Source organism: Oenanthe melanoleuca, chromosome 2 (assembly GCF_029582105.1).
Source record: "Oenanthe melanoleuca isolate GR-GAL-2019-014 chromosome 2, OMel1.0, whole genome shotgun sequence".
In the NCBI taxonomy this organism is placed as follows: Eukaryota; Metazoa; Chordata; class Aves; order Passeriformes; family Muscicapidae; genus Oenanthe; species Oenanthe melanoleuca.
In genome coordinates, this window is record NC_079335.1 from 106,709,115 (window position 1) to 106,723,481 (window position 14,367).

Below are 14,367 nucleotides of genomic sequence, written 5' to 3' on the forward strand. Positions count from 1 at the left end.
TTTTGATTCAGGACAAGCGTGTGAGGTCCTGGAGAAGCAGGGACTGCTCTGAAAGGGCTTGGAAGAAGAAGAGAGTAAACACCTGACAGCTGAGGACTGGACACATTGTTAGAGCTGTGCTGCACCGAGGGCAGCACCTAAAAACTGGAGGAGAGAGAGGGAGTGAGGAGGAAGATGTGTAAGGAGTGTGAGCAGCCTGGCACTGCAGGCACTGGGGACATGGTGTGGAGATGAGCAACCGAGGAAGGAGGCACTGAGGAATTTGCAGAGAAGCAATTCTGACAGTTCTGACAGGAGAGACATGGCTTCGTGCTGCAGGTTGGCAGGAACAGGGGAACAGGCTGCAAAACCAGGATGGATGTGGGTAGCAAACCTAGGAAATGCTTGTAGCTAAGGACTGCATTGAAAGGAGCCAGCTTGGGCATCATCTGGGAGAGCAGCCTGACAAAATCAGATGAACTCTCAGGAGAGCAAGGTTGGAGGGATATGGGGGGAATAAAGATGCCCCACACACTTGGTGAGCCTGCTTTAACCCAGCTGGAAAGATAAGCAACCCTCTTGAAATGAGAAATTCAGGAACATAATCTTCAGAGGAGGAATCCAGGCACTGAATTATTTCCTGAGGAAAGTGCTTGCTGTTTGCCTGCAGCTAGGCTTTCATTCCCTGATTAAGGGCAGGATTTAAATTTAAGCCCCATCCTTAGCTGGTTCAAATAATCTCCTGCTTGCTGTGCCTGCTGCTGTGCACTCTTGGTACCAAGAATATTTTGTAAGGGGCCAGCAGGGTGTACAGACCTCACATTTTGAAATGCAAGGACGATCTACACTGAGGAGTCCATCAACCTCTGCCTCTCTGTTCTCCTTTCATGTCTCTGTTTCCCTCCCTGTAGCAATGGCTGCAGTCATTTAATAACAAACTTAATTACTGCCAGGAACTGGTTTGGAGTGTGGTGGCTGTGTTGAACTTAGTGCAACAGCAGGCAAGAAGCAGAGAAATCAGGTGCAACACATTAGATTGGTGGAGGAAGAGAAAGTTTTGTGGAAGGAGTTGCAGAGAGAAAAGACTTCATCTTGCATCTGGTATGTACCCAAAAGCAGCTGCAGTGCAATATTGGAGGTTCACTTGGAATTCAAAGTGTGCTTGACAGGCTCTGTGACTGATCACATCTGTGCCTTCCTGGCAGTTCTTATCCAGCACAGGTTGTGTTAACATCTCCAGAAAGCTGTTGACAGACAAAATCCTAAAAGGTGATATCTTGACAACAACTCAACTTTCTTCTCTTCTTTTTTTCTTTTATTTTTCTCCTCCCTTGTTTTAATAATTTCTTTTTTTTCCCCTTCCCTTCCCTTCCTTCCCCTTCCCTTCCCTTCCCTTCCCTTCCCTTCCCTTCCATTGACTTGACTTCCCTTCCCTTCCCTTCCCTTCCCTTCCCTTCCCTTCCCTTCCCTTCCCTTCCCTTCCCTTCCCTTCCCTTCCCTTCCCTCTTTTTTTTTTTTTATTTTTCTTTCTTCAGTACCTCACTCTAACTGCCAGCCAGGTCTGTAATCCCTCATCAGTGATGTCAGGCAGTGATATGAGGTTTGGTGTGACAGCAGAGGTGCTTGGGATCTGTTCTGTACATGGAATTCTAGTATTTTTTCTACTGTGGGAAGAAGAAGATGCTTGGCCACTTCATGGCAGATCTGGAAGATAGATTTTATTCCCCATTAATCTAACCTGCTTGTCCTCAGCTGCCCTTCTGCCAATCTACTTTGTCCAGTTTTACTTTGTGTTGAAAATAGAAAGAACAGGGCAGGATCTGACCATTTTTTCATCTGATGTGGAGAGTGAGACTGAAAGGACAGCACAGGAGGGAATCTTCCCCAATGATTTGCAGCTGTACTGATTACCAAGGAGTGGAAAATCCTGTGTCTGTTCAATCAGTTTGGAGAATATAGGAGTGGGTTAGCTGGGCAATTGTTACTTGCAGTTGGAGTATGAGGCTGAGAGTCTGCTGGAGCAAGAGAAGGAGGCTGCTGGCTGTGCTGTGAGGAGGTAAGGGATGTGTGGCTGTGCAAGGGACAGATATGGTGAGAAGATGTTGTGTGAGGACAGTCAGGGTGTGGCAGCTGGGAAAGGGACAGCTTGGGGTTAGCCAGCCATGCAGAGAGAAGGAGTCAGAGCTGTGTGGAGCTGCTATAAAAGAAGGAATCACTATGGTTGTGTGAAGCTGCCTATGAAAGAAGGAGTCAGAGTTAAGAGAGAGAGGTCTGTGAAAGAGGGTGTGTGGAGTTTGCAAATAAAGGACTGGTGGGGATGCCAGTTAAAGGGCTGGAGGTGATATCAGCTGTGTCTGTCTTGACATAACTGCAACACCTTGAGGGTTCAAGTATGCCAAAGCCAAGCTTAAACTGATCAACCTTGGAGGATTTTACAGGGTAGAGATTGAATATCATAAAGATCTAGCTCCAGGTTCACCTGGACCCAGTAACCATAAGTTACCTATGTAGCCATAGTCAAAGTTAACTAAAGTTTTCCTTTTAGATAGAATTTCTAATGTCTTATAGTATCAGTGCAAAGACACACTTAAAAAAAAAAAAATCCCTGAATATAGAAATACACATTTTTGCATGTTTTTCTCCACAGTCAGACCCAAGCAAACCTGCATGAAAGGATTGAATGTAGATGGACCATCTCCACAGCAACAGTAATGCAAAGGAAAGTGGAGGGCAGGCTTTTCCAAGGCAGCTCTTCACCTGAGGCACTGGGAAAGCAGTGACTGTAAGGCATGGCTTTTACTGAAGGACTGCAGGACCATATGTGCTTCCAGCTCCAGAGAATGTGTGCTCCTCTCCAGCCAAACACTTTCCTGTCACCAGGAGGTGACAGCAGGGTTGTACTTTCAAACCTCAAAACTGATCCCAGTGCAGCCTGGAGTGAGCCCTCCAGACACAAACATCTCACATCCTGGAAGGGCCTCCCTGCTGTGGCACAGGAAAGCCTTTGGACCTGAATAACATCAGACTGGTATTGTCACTGCTGGGGTTCCACATTTTCAACATCATAAATTACTTGGACGCAGGACTGGAAGGGATAATAAGTGGGGAGCTGATAAAAAATTGGAATGCCTCAATTGCCTTGAGGCCCTGCAAGAGAGACCTTGACAAATTAGAGATGGGCAATCACCAACTGTATGAAGTTTAACAGGGGCAAGTGCTGGATTCTGCACCTGGGACAGGGCAACCCTGATTGTGTGTAAAGACCAGGGAATGAGAGGCTGGAGAGCAGCACTGTGGAAAGGGACCTGGGAGCTGTGGTTGATGGCAAGCTGAATGTGAGTCAGCAGTGCCCTGGCAGCCAGGAGGGCCAACCCTGTCCTGGGGGCCATCAGGAACAGCATCACCAGCTGGGCAAGGGAGGGGATTGTCCTGCTCTGCTCTGCACTGGGGCGGCCTCACCTTGAGTAATGGGGGCAGTTTTGGGAGCCACAATGTAAAGAAGATATTTAACTATTAGGGAGTGTCCAGAGGAGGGCAACAAGGATGGTGAAGGGTCTGGAAGGGAAGCCTGGTGAGGAGTGGCTGAGGTCACTTCATTTGTTCAGCCTGGAGGAGACTGAGGGGAGACCTCACTGCAGTCTGCAACTTCCTTGTGAGAGGAAGAGAAGGGGCAGGCACTGATCTCTTCTTTCTGGTGACAGGACCCAAGGGAACAGCTTCAAGTTGTGTCTGGGGAGGTTTAGGCTGGATGTCAGAAAAAGGTTCCTCACCCAGAGGGTGGCTGGGCACTGGAACAGGCTCCCAAGGGAAGCAGTCACAGCATAAACCTGACAGAGTTCAAGAAGTATTTGGACTCAATGCTCTCAGGCACATGGTGTGACTCTTGGGAATGGTCCTGTGCAGAGCCAGAAGATGGACTCAATGGATCCTTGTACTCACATCCTTCCAACTTGATTTATTCTGTGATTCTTAAAACAGTCAGACCTTAATGAGAAAAGAGACAGATAGACAAAGAAAGCTATTATTGCTGATAATATATTACTAACAAAAACATGAGACCTCAGGTATGTACTCTGCATGGACAGATGCAACCCAGCTCTCCTTTGTGCACTAAGGCAATGTAGTTTTCACATGAGTTGCAGTGGCACAGACTGCAAAGTGACAAAGCCAAGCCAGTCTTAAGGGACTTAAAATTATTATTCAGAGAGTTAGAGCAGGCTATTCTTTAGTGCCAAAAAAAAGTCAGGTCATCTAATTATGGGGTGTGCACCACCGGCAGTGACAGCAGGAAAACAAGTGCTTGTTGGAAAATTTCACTCACCTCTTTTGACCTCCAAGATGAGCTGTATCTTACCCAGTGCTCCAGCATGTGATGATTCAGGTGGGGATGTGCAGGAGCTGGTATCAGCTCTGCCACCCCAGCAGTGAAGTTGCTGCCAGTTTTTGACTTTCTGGGGAGTGCTAATAGCTCTTTCCTGAGCTCAGAAATGTTTCCCATTCCTCACAGCCCCCAAATGGCCCCGACTGCCCTGTGAGTTTTCTCCAGGTTTGCTGGCACCATCTTCTTCCCTGGCACCATTAAACAAATAGGAATGTGGCAAACAAACCATTTAGGCTGTTCCAAGGTGTTTCTGTGCTGCAGGTCTAGGCCAGACTGGGGGCTGGTGCTTGCTGTGAATGGAACAGCTCATCCTGCACTGCCTGTGTTTAGGAGGGCTTGTGCTGTCTGTATTCATGCCCTGGACCCAATTCCTTCAGCAGAGCAGGGAGTGATGCAGTCTCTTGGTACAAGGAATAGATTTTTGTAACAGAACAGCCATAACAGAAGCACATCACTGGAGCTACAGTAGACTTATAGGAGGAGATATGCTTGAGTCTTTTAAAGAACCAGAAAGCAGGTTTTTGGTTTTTTTTTAAAGCAAACTGTTAGCAGCTTCTTGCCATCTTTCCCTTTAATTAATCTCCTGTTTGCACAAACACTGTGAAATCCAAACAGCATTTGAAGTATCTTTTTAAATGCAACTAGTATCCAATCCTAGTCCCATAAGTGTCCCAGGCAAGAAAATAAGAGTGGGAGACAAGCTGTATTTGCAAGCTTCATTACCACAACAAATCAGTCCATTCCTTTTCACTGCAGTTTGCCCACACTTTTTTCTTTCTTGTCATCTCTGTCTAATTGAGGTGCAACACAATGGGCAGAGGATGGCCCTCGACTCACAAGTATTCACTTTTCATACATCACCTGTTGTCTAGGTTGAATGGGCTTCCCTTTCCCAGGGATACCTCTGCCTTTCAAGCTTTTAAGCTAATTTGACCTGTCTGCTCATTGTTTGTTGAGGGTCTTCTCTGGAAATCTTTATTCTGTGCCTAATATTACTATTTACTCTCATCAGTAATAGCAATAGTAGTAATAGTAGTAGTAATAATGGAACTACTGAACAATGTGAAACAGATGAAAATTAAGACACTGACTGTGCTTCATATTCTGCTTTAAGTGAATTTGCAGAAATCACCTAAATTTAGTCTCCTATATCCAGTTTTGCTTATTTGCCAACTATGGGCATTTCACTATGTGTTTAAATGATTTGACTTCTGACTTAGGTACGTAAAATTTAGATGTAAGAAATTTAAGGTGGTCTTGAAAAAAGCTTCTGATCTGCTGGACTTGGATCTTTGCATTCTGCTTCTCAAACTCCTGTCTGAGCTGAGATAATGACCACAAATTGTGGCATGAGAGGCTCAGATTAGACATTAGGAAGAAATTTCTCCACACTGGAAGAGGTTACTGAGAGACTGTAGATTAAGTGTCGAGTTTAGACCAGTATCTGAGGGAAAGTCAAAAGTGTGGAATTGCTGCACATTGGCACCAGTGGTGCTCAGGTAACATTTCTGGGACTCTTAAAACTACCCTAGACTGTCTATATTTCAAATATAGGCACAAAGTTGATCTTCATAGCTACAAAATGGCCAGAAACAAACAACACAAATACTGCTTCTCCTATGTATTCAGAAAAGAATGGGATTTATTTTGGTTTTTAATTAAATGTTCTATCAAAAATCCTCACTGTGTATTGTCCATCCCCAACAATACAATCTTGCTGCTCCTGATCATAGCTGCAGCTTAAGCACTCTGAGTTTTGTACTGGAGCAAGCCACGTGGTATAATCATGTTTTCAAACATAAACTGAAAGTTAGCTTTGTTTTTGCCAATAATCTTCAGCAGCACTTGCTAGATCTGCTTGTTCCACTGGGTTCTACAGGTTACACCTGTAGAATTCCCAAGGTACATGATTCCTTGCTAGATGCCATGAGATATGTCCCTAGAAAAATTACTGATAACTTATCATTTCCTGTGGCAGTCCCTGATAAGCTGTCCCCTCTGAGCTGCCAGGTCTTGAGTTGTGTTCAGACTCCAAAGTTTTTGTTCCAAGACACTGCACCAGCTTCAGGGAGAGCAGCTGTTTTTCCCCCATGTGAATAGGGCCTGACAGCCCTCAAGAACAGCCCTGCTGCACTGCACAGAGTGAGCTGGTTGGCAAAGCCTGGGCCCTGGGAATTGTTGGGATGCACCCTTAGCCAAGCAGCACTGTCCTAGCTCTGGTAACATCTCCAAGTGCCTGTCCTGTGACAGGGATCCCATCCCAGACATTCCCTCTGCCTCTTCAGTGTCGTGTCAGCACACTGCTCCATCTTCTCTACTTCTGCCCCTCACTCCAAATGTTTAAATATTCCTCTCCTGGTGAACCACTTCAGCTTAACACACAGAGGCTGGAGATTCCTTCTCTCTGATTTTTCACCTATAACTGGCTGTGAACTATTTATAGCATCAGCTGAGCTCCATTTTTTCTGTTCTTTTATACTCATGACTTAAGCAGAGTTCAACTTCATGTCTGCCTGAGAGGTGTGGGAAGCTTTGGGGAGATGAAAATAACAGGAAGGCAGCTGCTGCTTGTTGGCTCTGCTGGTGCAGCTCAGCACTCCCCTGTCTGTTGGCGGATGGATCGACTCACATTAATCAAAATACAGTTAATATTAAAAAAGGCAGAGAAACTCTTCTGCCTGGGTGCTAAATTTCCATTCATTCTGCAGTTTGGCTTCCTTCACAGGCTCATCAGAAAACGGAAAGCACCATTGTGCTGGTGATTGCTAGGATTCTTCTTAGAGGGGCAGAAGAGGGAGAATGCAATATAATTTAGGCTTTACAATTTGGAGGTGCAGAGAGAGAAGTCTCAATTGTTGCTGTGCCTTTTATTGCCAAAGCCACTTCCAAAGTCTCTGTAGAACCTGCCTTGCCAGGTGGGGGCTGGAGAGGTAGCCCTGGGAATGCTAATGCCCATCCCCACAGCTTGTCTGCAGAGGGCAAAGAAACAGCTCAGGTGTGGGGCTGGATTTTGGGCTTGTGGAGCAGACTAGGTCAGCCCTGGAGGATGCTGTGGGAAAGATCCTGCAGGGTGGGTGCCACAGTGCCCTGAAGCACAGCAAAATGTCATGCCCTGCTGAGAGGACACTGGTTGTCCCTTGGAAAACCTCAGATGGTTTCTGTACTCCCACTGAAGCCATAAACACTTTGGGTGGGTGTGTTTTCATCCTTGGTTGTTTGTAAAAGCCCTCTGCAGCTTGGCTGTAAGCAGCAATTACTTTTAATTCCTGATGAGAAATGTACATGGTACAAAGTCCTACAGGAAATGCTCTTCCTGCCAAGTCCAGATGGAGGGTTTGGAAGGGAGTTGCAGCCCCCCCATGTTACACAGGGCCTAAAAGAAGCTCTGAGGGAACATGAAGGGTTTGTGCCAGGTGGGATGGACCTCTCAGGTGAGGGTGTCAGGCTGGTGTGGTGCTGGGGAATGCAGCCTCTCCCTGGCTCTGCACTGCTGACCCCTCCATCCATCATCACTTCCCAGCAGTCTCATTGCACAAGTACCAGCTGGGATCAAGGCAGAGTGGAGAGGAAAGTCAGGCTGTGCCTGAGAACACATCCTGTGAGCCCACCCAGGGCTGGTGGTCTTGTGTGCCTGCATCAGGGCTGGTGTGTGCCCTGGGTGCCATTTTACTCCAGACACTCGTGGGTGAGATCATGGAGCTGATGGTCCCTGCTCCTCCTCTGCCCCCACACACACTCTGGATTTGCTGTGTCTGCACTGCTGCCAGGCATTTTATTAGCACCAGATGAGAGGGAGACATGTGGTCTAGTTTTGCACAGCACAGAAATATTGATGAGCAAGAGGCTTATCAATACATAATACAAATACAGATGATCTCTGTCTCCTCACTGACCTGGTGTGGCAAAACTGACTTCTCTATGTCCTGTGCAACTTTGGATACAACAGCAGGTAATAAATTGGTAGCAAACTATGGCTGTATTCAAAGCTTGATCCTAAAAACATTTTTGCTTCATGGATTAGAACTTTCTGAAGAGATGTCTTTAATTTTCTCTTTTGCTTTAGTCATTGCTGGTAAGTGCCCTGCTTAATGATGAATGGTTTGTATTCTCCCAAGGATTTCATCCTTTCCTCTTCTCCTATGAGGAACTGCCACCTTCTGTGAATGCCTCAAGATGCCTTAAAGGAAGATATGCTTTGTGGGATTTTTGCAAGATTTTAGCCAGGCTCCTTTAGGCCAGAGTGGGGTTTCACCCATCTATCCCAAAACAGGCAGCTGCCACCCTTGTGCAAATGCCTAAAACTATCCATTCTCAGGGGAGGGCTCCAGATGCAGATGTAGCTGGGGAAGTTGGCTGTGGGGTGTCTGCTGCAATGGATGATGTTCTCATATTTAACTGGGACCTGCTTGGTGTGGGGATTGATTTTAACACGTCCTTTAATGGCAGCTCAGTCTAGCTTGTGATCAGAGCTGAAACTGGAGCCCTGTTGTGACATTTGAAAAGGCTGTAGTGAAAACTCTTTAAATGGTACTGGGTCACTGAGAAAGGACAGAGCTGGTGTCAGTGCAGATGCAGCACTTTAAGGAGCTCAGGTGTTTCTATATGGGCTTCTGCCCTCTTTTTTCCCCTTTTACAAATGGCATTTGAGCCCACTTATGTGGAGACAGCAGGGAAAACACAGTTGAAGGAGAGCTATAAAGATGCTCCCAGAGCCCTGTTGTAGGAACACACCCATTCTGGAGAGAAGTTCAGCAAAACTGATTTTGCTGAAGAGGCTCACCTAGATGGGCATGAAGACTTGTCTTTAGTGGTTCATGGACCATATTAATCTGCTCTGAAGATAGTAGAGTAAGTGTTTCCATCTTGTTCTTACGCATTTCACAGATTTTTGATTTTTTTTTTTTATTGTGACTATGTAGATTTGGAAGCTGTAGTGTGTCATGTCCCCCATCTACCCCCTACCTTCTGCAAAAAACAGAAATGATACAGTTTTTCAATAAGAATAATAGCATTTTTTTTCTACAATATTTGAAATAATTGTTTATTTCTGCTATTTCTGAACTCTCTCTGGCTAATTTTTTTTAATGCATCAGTTGTTATGGTTGTATACAAAATCATTGAGAATTATGACTGCCTCATGCTCTTGTTTTTTATTCATGTCACTAATAATGGCAGAGGTTCTGATCACAGTGGCTCAGCATTTAGAATCAGCTATGTCAGATAGAGTGCACGTTTTCTTCCTTTAAAAAAATACTTTTCTATGTCTAAATTAATTGGATCAAATGAAAAAAGTATTATCTTACAGCCATCAGTGTCTCTGCCTTCCTCTCATAAGAGTTAGTAAACACTTCCCTCTGATTCCTGGAGCCTTTGCATTATTCCACTATAGAGAATGGGGCTTCTTGAAACACAAGGTGTTTTTCCACTCTCATAACTTAAAAACTTTTTGGATTTGATAATCAGTTGTTTTGAAGCCAGTTCTGAGAAGAGCTGTTCCTGGATTCACACAATTGGGTTGGGTTTGGTTTTATTTCATGATGATGTATCTATCAAGGCAAGCTTTGTTGTCACTCTGGAGTATGGTCACACTTCCTGCTCAAAGGCTGCCAGGATCAGCAGTGATCCTTGTGGAAGTGACCTAACTGCACAGACAGCCCATAGACCTGGTTAAAGAGGCTTCAGGAATGAGGATGAGTCAGAGAAGGATGTATTTATCATCTGGCTGGGGACAGCAGCAGCATTGGCTCACAGTATGTGAAAGGGTGATTTGCACCAGCTGTTAACCATGGTGAAACAAAGCCCTCTTGCTGGCCTTGTTCTCCCTGGCATCCTCACACTCTCCAGATCTTTCATCTGGAGAAATCTGACCTAGGTTATTCACAAAATGAGAAGAGTCTGAGATCCATTGTGCTCCAGGATCTGTCATGTTTTGGCTTGATAAAGAGGCATGATTAATTCAGAAGGTGAAAGGATGTTTCCCAGCAGTGTGTGTCTCAAGGACCAGAAACATGGGACAAATGATGGCAGAGTGGGGCAGAAATCTGCCGAGATGCTCTGCCAGGGCTGTAGGCCAGAGCAGCTCCTAAGCCACAGCCAGGCTTGGCTCACACAGGACCAGAGGGACTGATCCAGATCCTTCTCCACTGCCTTGGCCACCCCTTGTGCTCGGCAGGCACACACAAACACCGAGCCTGTGTGAAATGACAGAGGATTGGCACTGCTCACCAGCCTGGGACAGCGTGTTAACAAACCCAGGCACGTCAAAGGAAGGGCTCAACATATTCCTGGGGAGCACTGAAATTTAAGCAATTGCTTTCAGGTAGTTCTATTCAGAGCTCCCAGATGGGAAGACCACCTGCCTTCCCTGGGCCATTGTGATAAGATGGCAAACTATCTTGGAGCGCCTCCCGCCGCGGGTGGCTGCTCAGCTGGCTCCTCCACAAGGCTTTTGATGTGTTGGGGAATCAAAGGGAGAGACACAAAGAATAGGCTGAAGTCATACATATGAATGTGCACATACATAGACAGTAACCTTTCCTCCTCTGATTAGCCTGGCAATAAATGCTTGTGACATCAATACTTCATGATTACGAACCCGCGCTGTTACCAAGCGCTGCTTTGGAATTGCAGGTGGGGGGAGAGGAATTAATCACCTTAGTGTAAGGTGGCTTAAGTGACAGCTCAACTTCTATAAAGTTACAGAAGATGGAGTGAACAAACACCATACAGATAAGCCATTAGTTCTGCAGGAAGTTTCACATAATACATGAATTTTTTTATGTGGCTGCTTTTGGCTGGATGTTCTGTTTCATGCAAAATAGCACCACAAAGCACTTTTGTATGTGTAGGTGTTTGTGTGCATGCATACATGTGTGCACTCATTTGTATGCCATAGATGTTTCATGTGCATGTATAAATATATATAAAATATGCACCATTATGTATATATTTATATATGCACATGTACAGAATGCAGAAGTGCTAGGTTGAAGTGCTAGGGTGGTTTAACACTCACAGCTATTTTTAGCTGAGTAAATAAGAACAGGAAACATTTCTAGCATCTGAGCTCTTGCCAGCTGTTAAGATCTAGCCAAGAGAGAGAGGTGTGTGGAACGTTTGAAAATAGATTAATTAACGTCACATTTTTTACTCCAGAATTATGACAGATTTGGTTATTTTATTCACTCTTCTACATTTTATGCCCTACAGTAAGATTTGTCTTCCCAAGCCTGGTGTATTTCCTGCAGGTCTGATGGTGGTGTTGAAGATGCAGTTGAGTGGACACAGGTGCAGATGGGGCCACAAGGACCCACAGAGGGATAGAGACATCATTTTGAGAAGAAGGGCTCTTTTAGGATAGATCAGCTTGTTCTCTAGCACTTAATGCCAGAAGGTGAGGAAATAATTACCAGGAAAGAAACATGGGTTTAAGAAGGCCAGGAATAAATTTTAGCCTGAAAAAAAAAAGTGTAAAGGAATAGACTAAAGTATTTGTCAGTTTTAACACACAACTCTTTTAGGTTATGAAGCCCACCTGGCCATGTGCAACACCTACCAGGGCTATGCAGTCACTTCCCAAACCACATTCACAGCTAACCAATGCCATATGAATGACTGAGATTTAGCATATCAAAAGGTTAGAAAGCTGAGAGAGAGATGGCTTCATATAGAGAACATTATGAAATCAAAGAGCTTGGGACTCTTTGGGCTCTCCTAGGAAGAGAAAATATCGTCAGCTCCTGAGACCATTTTAGCTTTGACTGGCTGCCCAGATGTAGAATCATACAATTATTTAGGTTGAAAAGGACCTCAAAGATCATCTAGTTCTAACCCCTCCATCATGGACAGGAACATCTTCCACTAGACCAGGTTGCTCAGGGCCTCATCCAACCTGGCCCTGAGCACTTTCAGGGATGGAGCATCCACAACTTCTCTGGGAAGAGTGTACTTTCTTTGCACTGCCAAAGAAGATGAAGCCTTTTAAAACAGTGTTGTGCATGATTTCTCTGAAGCTGGAGAATCTCTGCAAGGGAAGATCTTATGTTTTAAAATAAGGCATTTGATCAGTTTGAAAAGAATCAAAACTGAATATCAGATGGCCATTATAAAATCTCCTAAAAGTCTATAGAAGGACAGAGTGACTGAAGGCTTTCTCATTGAGCATGAAACATCTCTGGCCTTCATTCCAGCAGATCCCAGGCCAATTATCCTCTGCTATTAGTTTGAACTAGAGGGGCTCTAAAAATCTTCCCCTGTGTCAGCTGCTGGGAGAGCACAGGGTCCTTCCCTCCCAGCCATGGCTCTGCTGGTACAAGCTCCTCAGTTTGGGCAGTGGTCTCAGTGGTCCCTGTCCCGTGTGTGGTCAGCAGGAGCCCCTGAGCCATGGGAAGCCAGTGGTGCCATCACAGGCAGCAGCCACAGAGCACAGGGCTGCCCCAGCAGCAGACACTGAGGAGGGGTTCACTACAGCCTGGATTACCCAAATTACCTTCCCAAGGGGAAAAGAGCCCCTCTGGCACTTGGGCTGTCTGCCAAACACTGCAGTGCTCCATCTAGGGAAGCTGAGAGTTCAGCCAAAGGGTTTGGAGGAGGGGGGAGCCCTGGGATTGTTGCTAGATATTGCACAAAGCTATAAAAACTACATTTAAATGAAACATCATCATCATCTGCACTAAGGAAGCAGTTGGGAGGGTCACCTTTAAAAACACTCATTAATAACATGAATGTGATTTATTCCAATATTTAAATAAAGCAGTTAACAGAATAGTTATTGAGTAATGTGCAGAGGAAGATTTGGAGCAGCAAAGACACAAGACACATCATATTGTGCAGTATTACATTGAAATTATCTCAACCCTGGGAGAGAAAAGAGAGCAAGAACTCAAAGCAATAGCAATAAAATATTAAAGCTTTGAGAGACAGTGTTGTAGGCAGTAGTCATTGCTATCAAAAGATAGACAGTGAGCTCTGGGAAAAAAAAAATCTGTTTGGCTGTGGTGAAATGCTGGGTAATTGTCTGTCAGTTTTAGCTGAGGAAATTAGCAAATGACTCATGGGCTGCAAGCGGTGGGGAGCAGGGGGAGCCTCATCCATCATCTCCAGAGCAGCCTTCACTTTCATACACTCTCTGCTGCTGTTTAACTGAAGGACCATGTGAAGTGAAATGCAAAAGGTCAAAAATAAAATGTTTCAGGAAGGTAGAGGTTTAACCCAAGCGGTTGCAGCCAAGTGTGATGCTAATGGTTTGCGGAATTTTTGTTATGGCTGATGTTCAGAAAGGATTTCCTGAAAGCCTGGTCCCTGCCACAGGGCTAGAGAGGTTTGTCAGGGTGGGAGTTGCAGCCAGCCATGCAGAAGGAGCCAGTGCAGATAAGCATCAAACAGGACTCAGCTCCAGGGAGCCCAGGGGATTGTCTCTGCTTCCAGAGCAATGAGAATTAGGTGCATAATTAATAGAGATGGCACTATAATCTCAGCTGGGGATTTCCTTGCATTTTAGGTGAAAAACTAAGGCCTCAGCAGCCCAGCCAAATGTTTCTTACTAAGAAATGTGTGGCAGGGTGGGACATGTCAGCTGGATTTTGGAAGAGAAGTGGCCCGTTGCTTTTGTTAGGATGCAAACCTCCACTCTTACCCAGGCTAGTATGGGGAATATCCTGGACTGGAGGAGGGCAGGGAGGGATGAATAATACCCCAAATGAAAGAATTTTATTAACTAGAGGGAGTGGAAAAAATGTTAGTTAGTACTAGACTATATAAGACTAGACTACAAGCCTGATTCTCCCTTTATAAAACCAGTGCTGTTCTGTTGCAGCTCCATTGACAAAACAGAGTGTAGGTGGACTGGTGAATCAAACCTTGTGTTTATTTGTAAAAGCAAAAAAAATGATAAAATATTTTTGCTGGCAAAGTAACTAATAGAGATTCAATCTCTGAAAATGTGACCATCTCTGTTTATAGGACATATAGCAGCTAGATGAAACAAGGGCCCTCTTGATCCCTCATAC